This window comes from Salvia splendens, chromosome 20 (genome assembly GCF_004379255.2).
Source record: "Salvia splendens isolate huo1 chromosome 20, SspV2, whole genome shotgun sequence".
Taxonomy (NCBI): Eukaryota; Viridiplantae; Streptophyta; class Magnoliopsida; order Lamiales; family Lamiaceae; genus Salvia; species Salvia splendens.
This window is the reverse complement of record NC_056051.1, coordinates 17,704,532-17,714,107: the sequence shown is the minus strand read 5'-3', so window position 1 is coordinate 17,714,107 and position 9,576 is coordinate 17,704,532.

Sequence of the window (9,576 nt, the reverse complement as noted above, 5' to 3'; positions counted from 1 at the left end):
TCATTTGAAACTATCATTTTATCCCTCAAACTATCATTTTATGATGCAAAAGTATCATTTTATCATCCAAAGTAGGTAACATTATATGGTTGTCACAGCACATTTTTTGGATAATGATTGGAATTTGCATAAGAGAATAATCAACTTCACTAAAATCACAAGCCATTTAGGGGAGGAAATTGGAAAGTTGATTGAGATTTGTTTGAGGGATTGGGGAATAGAAAAATTGTTTTCAATCGTAGTTGATAATGCATCTTCTAATGATACTGCGATTGAATACTTGAAAAGGAGAATGAGAATTGATAAAACTTTGATGTTCGATGGGAAGTATATGCATTTAAGATGTGCTTGCCATATACTTAACTTGATTGTTAAAGATGGTTTGAAAGAGCTCAAATCTTCAATTAATCCTATAAGGAATGCAGTTTTATTTCTTCATTCTTCACCTAGAAGATTGAACAAATTTAGGGAGTTTGCTATGCTAACTAAGTTTTCTAGTACATCAACAGTGCCCATGGATGTGAAAACTAGGTGGAATTCTACCTACAAACTGCTTGATATTGCATTAAAGTATAGAATTGTGTTTGAGAGAATGGCTGAAGAATGTGTTCCTTTCATAAAATACTTTCGTGAGAATGATGAAAAGGGTAGGGCAAAGATGCTTCCAAGTGCAGAAGATTGGGATAATGCAAAAGCTTTTGTACACTTTCTCAAAAATTTCTATGATCTGACTTTACAGTTAAGTGCTTCAAAAACTCCTACGTCCCATTTCGATGTTTGCTTTACAAATTGAGATTGAGAAAAAGTGTACTGATTCGGATTTGACTCTCTCAAAGGTTGCAAAGGCAATGAAACTGAAATTTGACAAATATTGGGGGGATTGGAGTACAGTGAATCCACTGATTTTTATTGCTAATGTGTTGGATCCGAGGAACAAACTGCAAATGCTTAAAGTTAATGTAAAAAAACTGAAAGTCGGGAGCTTAAGAAATGTTGATCAAGTTCAACATGTTCAACACTTGTGTGATCGATTTAAAGATGACTTGGTAAGTTTGTGGGCAAAGTACAAGGGAGTAAATGATACCGTGTTGAATCAGACGCCACTTCTAGAATGCGAGGATGTTGGAGACAGCAGTAACAAAGGTGATTTGCATCTTTTTGATGAATTGTACGATGGGGTGCAGGAGGAAATTGAACAAGACCAACTGAATCAAATATCAAATGAAGTGGATAAGTACCTAGCTGATGAGATGGAGAAGAGGTCTAATCCTAATTTTGATCTTCTGGAATGGTGGAAATTAAATGCATCTAGGTATCCAATCCTTTCACTAATTGCGAAGGATATCTTTGCATCCAAGCTCAACGGTCGCAAGTGAGTCCGCTTTTAGCTTCGGTAAAAGGGTTGTGGATCCTTTTAGAACGTGTTTGAGTCCAAAAATGGTGGAGGCATTGGTGTGCACTAATGATTGGCTTAGAGCTGAAAATTTCAGCTTATATAAAGATCCTACTGATGATGACCTTGAATTTTATAGAGAAATTGAAGAAATTGAAAAGAGTATGTTGCTTTACTCTTTAGTATAAATTATTATATTTATATCCTTCTAGATGTTAATTATTCTTTTGTGATTCTTTTGTAGATCCACACATGAGCAAACATGCTTTTAAAGCAATACCTCCTACTTGAGCTAATCATTTACACTTATGGTTTGTCAAGGTATGTTTATTTCTTCATTGGTGTATATTAATCTGTATCTAACCAATACCACGGCTAATGTTTCCCCTTCTTTTATCACTATGGTGTTGAAGATGGAGAAGATGAAGGTGGAGAGGGAGAAGAAGTTGATGAGGCCGAGGTTTGAGGGCAGGAAGGAGGGCTTTATTACTAAGGAGTAATGAATTTAGAGTTTCTTTCTGGGAACTGTGTGGATTGTGTTTGATTATTTGTGGATTGTGTTTGATTATTTGTGTGGATTTAGAGTGGATTGTGTTTGATTATTTGTGTGGATTGTGTTTGATTATCTATGTGAATTTAGTGTGGATTGTTTTTTATTATTTGTGTGAATTTAGAGTTCCTTTCTGGGATGTTCATTTACTTCACCCTTCTTTATTGTGCTTGCATTTGGTACTGGTGCCTTGGTGGTGTGCGTTTTTGTGAAAGTTGTGTAGGGTTCTTGTTTCATGGCTGTGTAAGATTCATCAACTGTAGGGTTCTTATTCCTGTGAAGTAGTAATATGCTTCTTGCTGCTATATAGACACTCTTCTTGCTGCTATATAGACAGTTGTTAACTGTAAGTGCTGTGACCTGTCTTGCAACTAATATTTACTTTGAAGTATATGATTGTATGCACACAAGAAAATGCTTTATTATTTGCTTTGATGTATAGTTAGTTGGGATATATTACAAAAATATAAGATAAAATTTTCAGCTTTATACAGGCAGCAATCCAATTGAACCTTTTGTTGATCCTACTTGTTTTATTCTTCTTCTGCATATAAATGTGCAAAGTTGCTGCATTTTATTGACACATTATTGACGCAAAATATTGTGATTTCTGCATTTCTATTCATTCTTTATAACGCTGAAGTTGCAGCAAAATATTGAGGCAAAATATTGTGATTTCTGCAAAGTTGCAGCAATAGCAGTTTGTATTTTTATGCGGTATTCGGTATACCGTACCGTGATTTCTGTATACCGCATATTGCGGTATACCGAAATCACGGTACGGTATACCGAAATGTCGGTAAGGTATCGGTATCGAAATTTTGGTATACCGACTTTTCGGTATACCGGATACCGGTATACCGAAAAAAACGGTACGGTAAAGGTATGCATTTTGGCCATACCGCACTTTTCAGTACGGTATGCGGTATGGCCATTTCGGCGCGGTATACCGTACCGTTCCAACCCTACTTACACCTTCCAACTTTTCCAGTGGACACACAGCCCATCTCTACTACCCTTTATGTCAGAAATAACAAACACAATAAGATAATTACCAAATTTATTGATGTTGAACAGATTAAGAGCATCCACAATAGTGGAGGAGCCGGCGGACGAGCGACCGGTGAGCCGCTCGTCCACTATTAAGACCGGCGTCCCGCTCACGGATGAGCCAGACGGACGACCCCTCGTCCATCAGTTTTTGCGCTCGTCCGTCGCGGTGTCGGTCGCCTCGTCCACTATTGTGGGCGCCCGACGGACGACCGCACGGACGAGAGCAATTTTTTATTTTATTTTAAAAAAAAACTCTATATATGGCTCGTTTCGGTTCATTTTCATTTTCACCACTTGTATTAACGAATTTCTATCTCTCTACTCTCATTTCTATTCAAGATAAATGGAGCACCACGACAGCGACTCCCCAGCCACTAGCGAAACACAAACACCCTCGTTCCCGGTTGGAAGTGAAACGGGCGTCCAGATGTCGGGGGTGATGCCGCCACAGTACCATAACATGTACGCTTGGCCCCAGATGGCAGGAATGAAGCCCCAAATCGAGGGCATGAATGCCGGCACGGCCCAGATGAGCGGGATGATGCAGGGGCAGCCGGCCACTGCTGGGTCTCCTGGGGACAATGGCTATCGCCTCACTATTGATTTCTTTACAGGACATCCCAGACCTATTGTCACGCCCGCATTTCCTAAGGATAGGAAGTACGGTGGACCGCGACTAGGGGAGGAATAAAGAAGCGGGGAAGAAAGGGGAGAACAGGAATATTTGACCCAAAAACATTTATTAAAAAGAAGTTCACTTCAAACATTGTACTAAGAAGACATTACTAAAGTTAATGTAAACAGAGTTAAATAAAAACAATGTATCGGATTACAAAGCAGCGGAAAAGACCAAAAGACAGATGATGCCGGGTATGACGACACGACACCATCCAAAAGACCAAGTAAAACACTCATTTGGCTTTCACTGCTCAACATCCGTCATCCCCATCGCCGCTCAACCTGCACATTAAGAAAACAACATGCAGGGCTGAGTACTTATTGCACTCAGTGGACACACGCCAAAATCATAGTTTGTCATGCCACATCAGTGTAACCTTGGGGTTTTAAGTGTAAGAAAATAACCCAAGTACACAAAATATATTTCATAAATTCGACTGCGCAGTCATTTTCAGATATTGCCACCCTTATTCCCACCATCATACACTATCTGATCCAACGGTGACAAGGGGCGTGGCCACACCCCAGGTCACTAGACCGGCCAACTTGCTCTCAGATGGCTCCCAGTCTCGTGTACACTAGCCTGAGGGTTCGCAGCCCAACAGACCCGAATTCGATTAAACATATGTGGTAAACCACTTCAGATAGGTTTCAAAGCAAAACAGTTGGCAAGACAAACAATTCACCTCCGTAAACATTTCCGGAACATAGTCCGTATTAAAGATAACCCACAAAATAGTAGGGTAGAAAAGCCCACCTCGATTGCTTAGCCTTTAAAATAGTTCCCTTCAACCACACTTTCCTCGTAAAAGATCACCCTTTTGAAAGATAAATAAATATCATAATTAGAGTCAGGGTAGACGATGTTTAACGACAATGCATGATTCCTACTTGGATGACTTCAACATCTAGCACGTTACACGTATACACACTTAACAACATGTTATAACAAACACACAAAAAAAACACGTCCGAAACACACCACGCACGCACCCGACACGCATACCACGTACCCAAGACGCGCACACGACACAAACACAACACTCAAACTCCCGGAACACCCACACTGCACAAACGGCTCACCTGGCTCGGAACAGGTTCGGGAAAAAGGCTCGGCGTCTCGGCCTGGCTCGGTACCTCGGCCGGCTGTCTCGGCCGCCTGTGTCTCGGCACCTCGGCCGACCATCTCGGCCGCCTGCTCGGCACCTCGGCCGACCGTCTCGGCCGTCCGGCTCGGCACCTCGGCCGACCATCTCGGCCGCATGCTCGGCACCTCGGCCGACCATCTCGGCCGTCTGCTCGGCACCTCGGCCGACCATCTCGGCCGTCCGGCTCGGCACCTCGGCCGACCATCTCGGCCGTCCTACTCGGCACCTCGGCCGACCATCTCGGCCGTCTGCTCGGCACCTCGGCCGACCATCTCGGCCGTCCGTCCGGCTCGGCACCTCGGCCGACCACCTCGGCCGCATGCTCGGCACCTCGGCCGACCATCTCGGCCGTCTGCTCGGCACCTAGTTTACACCCCTTTTCCTCTGACCCCCGATTCTCAAACCCTATACGACAAACACACCACGCATTCTACATCCCAAAACACACCCAAACACCTGGGATCATCCCTTCCAGACTCTCCACAAAACTGCCCTAGGCTGAACCCTAAAACTCTCGGCCAACACACACGAAAACTCTCGAACCAAACACTGATTCCTCCGAGCCATCTCTTGGCCAAACACACCCACATACATCACAAAAGCACAACACTCAGAACCCAACCATTGCACATGAAAACATCTCCCAAAAACATACAATTCGTGAATCTGCGCAGTTTACTTGCAAAAATCATAATAAAATCATACGACATCCAATGAAGCTGAAATTTACACACCACACCGAAGACACATCCAAGTTTATACGGTTAAAAATTCGTACCAAAAGAAGATCGTTTGCTCAGTCAAAAAGGGGTCGGAACCCACTGTCAGTTACCATCAAAAACATGCTTCACACAAACACATAATCCCACAACTTATTCAGCATCTAACCCCTCCAAAACGTCCTACATGCATGAATTCGAATTAAACGAGAGTTGAGGCCTTGTGTTACCTTTCCCGGATAGTTCAACGTAGTGAAAAAGCTTTACTTCCTCTTACGACTCCGATTCACGACGAAGGGGGGTATCACCTTGAGGAATCCAAGACGATGATGAGAGGGAGTGAAAGGGGAAAGGTAAACCGAGAGGGAGGAGGGCGAGAGAACTTACCGGTGAGAGAGCAACTTCGCGAAAGAGAGAGATGAGAGATTGAGAGAGACCGAAGAGAGAAAAAGATTGGAAAAAGGGGAATGAATCGGTTAAGAGGGAGTGGGGGAGGTTGAGAAATTAGTGGGGAGAGAGAGAGGGTTTTCGAAAAAGAGAGAGGGAGAGGGAGAGAAAAACCGAGAGAGAGGGGGGGTTTAATTTATTAATTAAGATATTAATTTGCTTTTCAAATAACCATAAAACTAAATATTCACACCCATAAATAATATAAAACAAATAAAACATACCACACCATATCTTAAACAAGATATACACAAAAAGCAAACACCCCTTAAATAAAAAAAACGGACATTACATTCCTCCCACCTTAAAAAAAATTTCGTCCCGAAATTTCGTCCAAGATCATTCAAACAGCTCCGGAAACTTCTCTCTCATATTATCTTCTAATTCCCATGTTGCTTCTTCGACTCCATGATTCCTCCACCGTACTTTCACCGAAGCAATTGACTTATTCCTCAATTCTTGCACTCTTCGGTCCAAAATGGCCTCGGGCTTCTCCTCATAGCTTAGATCGGGATTTAGGACCATCATCTCTTCCTGGTGAACCATGTGTGTGGGGTCAAACACGTACTTCCTCAATTGTGACACATGGAAGACGTTGTGCACATTCCCAAAGCTTGGTGGTAAGGCCAATCTGTATGCCACCACGCCGACTCTATCCAAAATCTCGTATGGGCCGATAAATCGAGGTCTCAGCTTTCCTTTCACTCCAAAACGGGTTATTCCCTTAGAAGGGGAAACTTTCAGAAAGACCTTTTCCCCGACCTCGAACTGTAAATCGGTCCTTCGAACATCTGCATAAGATTTCTGTCGATCCTGTGCCTCCTTGATCCTCCCACGGATTTGTCGGACAATCTCTATCATCTCTTCTACAGAGTCTGGTCCGAGAATTCTTCTCTCACCCACTTCATCCCAATAAAGTGGCGACCTACACTTCTTCCCATACAATGCCTCATATGGAGCCATCTTGATAGTCGCCTGGTAACTATTATTGTACGCGAACTCTACCAATGGCAACACTTCTTCCCAACCCCAGCCTCGATCAAGCACCACGGCTCGTAGCATATCCTCTAAGGCTTGTATTGTTCTCTCCGACTGCCCGTCGGTTTGTGGGTGGAAAGCTGTACTGAAACTCAACTTAGTCCCCAACTCGCGCTGCAGGCTTGTCCAAAATCTAGAAGTGAATTTAGCATCACGATCAGATGTGATTGTCGCTGGAACTCCATGCAAGCGTATAATTTCCCGTACATATACCTTAGCCAACTGATCGGATCCATAAGTGGCACGAACCGGCACAAAATGGGCAGATTTGGTGAGGCGATCTATAATCACCCAAATCACCGTGTTCCCTCGCTGGGATTTTGGCAGTCCTACCACAAAGTCCATTGCAATATGTTCCCACTTCCATTCCGGAATCTCGAGGGGTTGCAATTTCCCATAGGGCCGTTGGTGTAGTGCCTTTACTTGTTGACATGCCAGGCATCTCTCCACAAATGCCGCAACATGCTTTTTCATACCGTTCCACCAAAACTGTCTTTTCAAGTCTTGATACATTTTGGTGCTCCCTGGATGAGCAGCGTATGGGGTTTCATGTGCTTCTCTCATGATTTCCATCCTCAGGCCTTCATCCTTAGGCACACACAACCTTCCCTTGTAGGTGAGACCGTTATCCGCTGCCTCACGGAAACTTCCGGGTTCACCCGTCCTCACTTCTGAGCGAATCTTTTCTAGTAACGTATCTCGCCGTTGAGCTTCTACAATTCTGGCTCTTAAGTCGGGTTCCATTACCAACGTGGCTACTATTCCTTCCACAGTCTCGGGTATTCTCACTACTTCCAACCGCATCTTACTGAACTCTTGGATTAAACTCTCCTCGATAGTAAGAAAGGTGGCCAGCTGAGATTGAGACTTCCTACTAAGAGCATCGGCCACTACGTTTGCTTTTCCCGGATGGTAATTTATACCACAATCGTAGTCCTTTACCAACTCGAGCCACCTACGTTGGCGCATGTTCAACTCCTTTTGCTCAAAGAAGTACTTTAGGCTCTTATGGTCCGTGTATATCTCACAACGGACTCCATAGAGATGGTGTCTCCAGATCTTCAAAGCATGTACCACGGCTGCCAGTTCCAAATCATGCGTCGGATAATTCAGCTCATGGGGCTTCAATTGTCTCGATGCATATGCAATCACTTTCCCTTTCTGCATAAGCACACATCCAAGTCCCACCTTCGACGCATCCGTATACACCGCATAGTCAGTCTCTGGCTCTGGCACGGCTAGGATTGGTGCGGTGGTCAATTTCTCCTTCAACAACTGAAAGCTCGCCTCACATTCTGGTGTCCAAATCATCTTGACTCCCTTTTTCAGTTGTTGCGTCATTGGCCTTGCTATCTTCGAGAATCCCTCGATGAATCTTCGATAATAGCCCGCCAGTCCTAAAAAGCTTCGGATTTCGTTTTGTGTAGAAGGTGACTTCCACTCCTGCACCGCTTCCACCTTGGCCGGGTCCACACGAATTCCATCTGAGGTTACTACATGTCCAAGAAAATTTACTTCCTTGAGCCAAAACTCGCATTTACTGAACTTGGCATATAGTTTCTCGTCCCTTAGAGTTGCTAGGACGGTTCTCAAGTGCTCTTTGTGCTCCTCCTCGTTCTTTGAGTAAACAAGCACATCATCGATGAAAACTAGGACAAACCGATCCAGAAATGGATGGAACACGCGGTTCATAAGGTCCATGAACACTGTCGGGGCGTTCGTCAGTCCAAAAGGCATCACGACGAACTCATAATGACCATATCTTGTTCGAAAAGCCGTCTTGGGTACATCTTCTCGCCGAACCCTCAGCTGATGGTACCCAGACCTCAAGTCCATCTTAGAGAAGACTCCTGCCCCTCGAAGTTGGTCAAACAAGTCGTCTATCCTTGGTAGTGGATACTTGTTCTTCAGCGTCAGTTTGTTTAGCTCTCGATAGTCGATGCACATCCTCATCGTTCCATCCTTCTTCTTTACAAACAAAACTGGTGCTCCCCATGGCGACACGCTAGGTCTAATGAATCCCAATTCCAGCAGCTCTTGCAGTTGCACCTTAAGCTCCTCCAACTCTTTTGGTGCCATCCTATAGGGTGCTTTGGATATTGGTGCCGATCCGGGCTCCAGATCGATCGTGAATTCTACCTGCCTGTCGGGTGGGGGTCCCGGCAATGCATCGGGGAAAACATCGGGGTATTCACTCACTATCTCCACATCTTCTATCTTCCTGTCTTTCTTCTCCTCCCCATTCAAATAAACAAGGTACGCTGGACATCCCTTCCTCATCATTGTAGTGGCTTGCAGCGCAGAGACAATGGACTTGCGTCGGCTCAATGGGATTCCGTGAAACTTCGTCGGCTCCTTTCCGGGGGTTTCAAACGAGATTTCCCTTTCTCTACAATGAAGGGTAACGTGGTTCTCCGCTAACCAATCCATACCCAAGATTATGTCTACGCTACCCATCGTCATTATTTGCAAATTATGAGCCACTAAACTGAGTTCACCTATTCCAAAGTTCACACATGCACAAGATCGGGATATATCTATAGTCCCGCC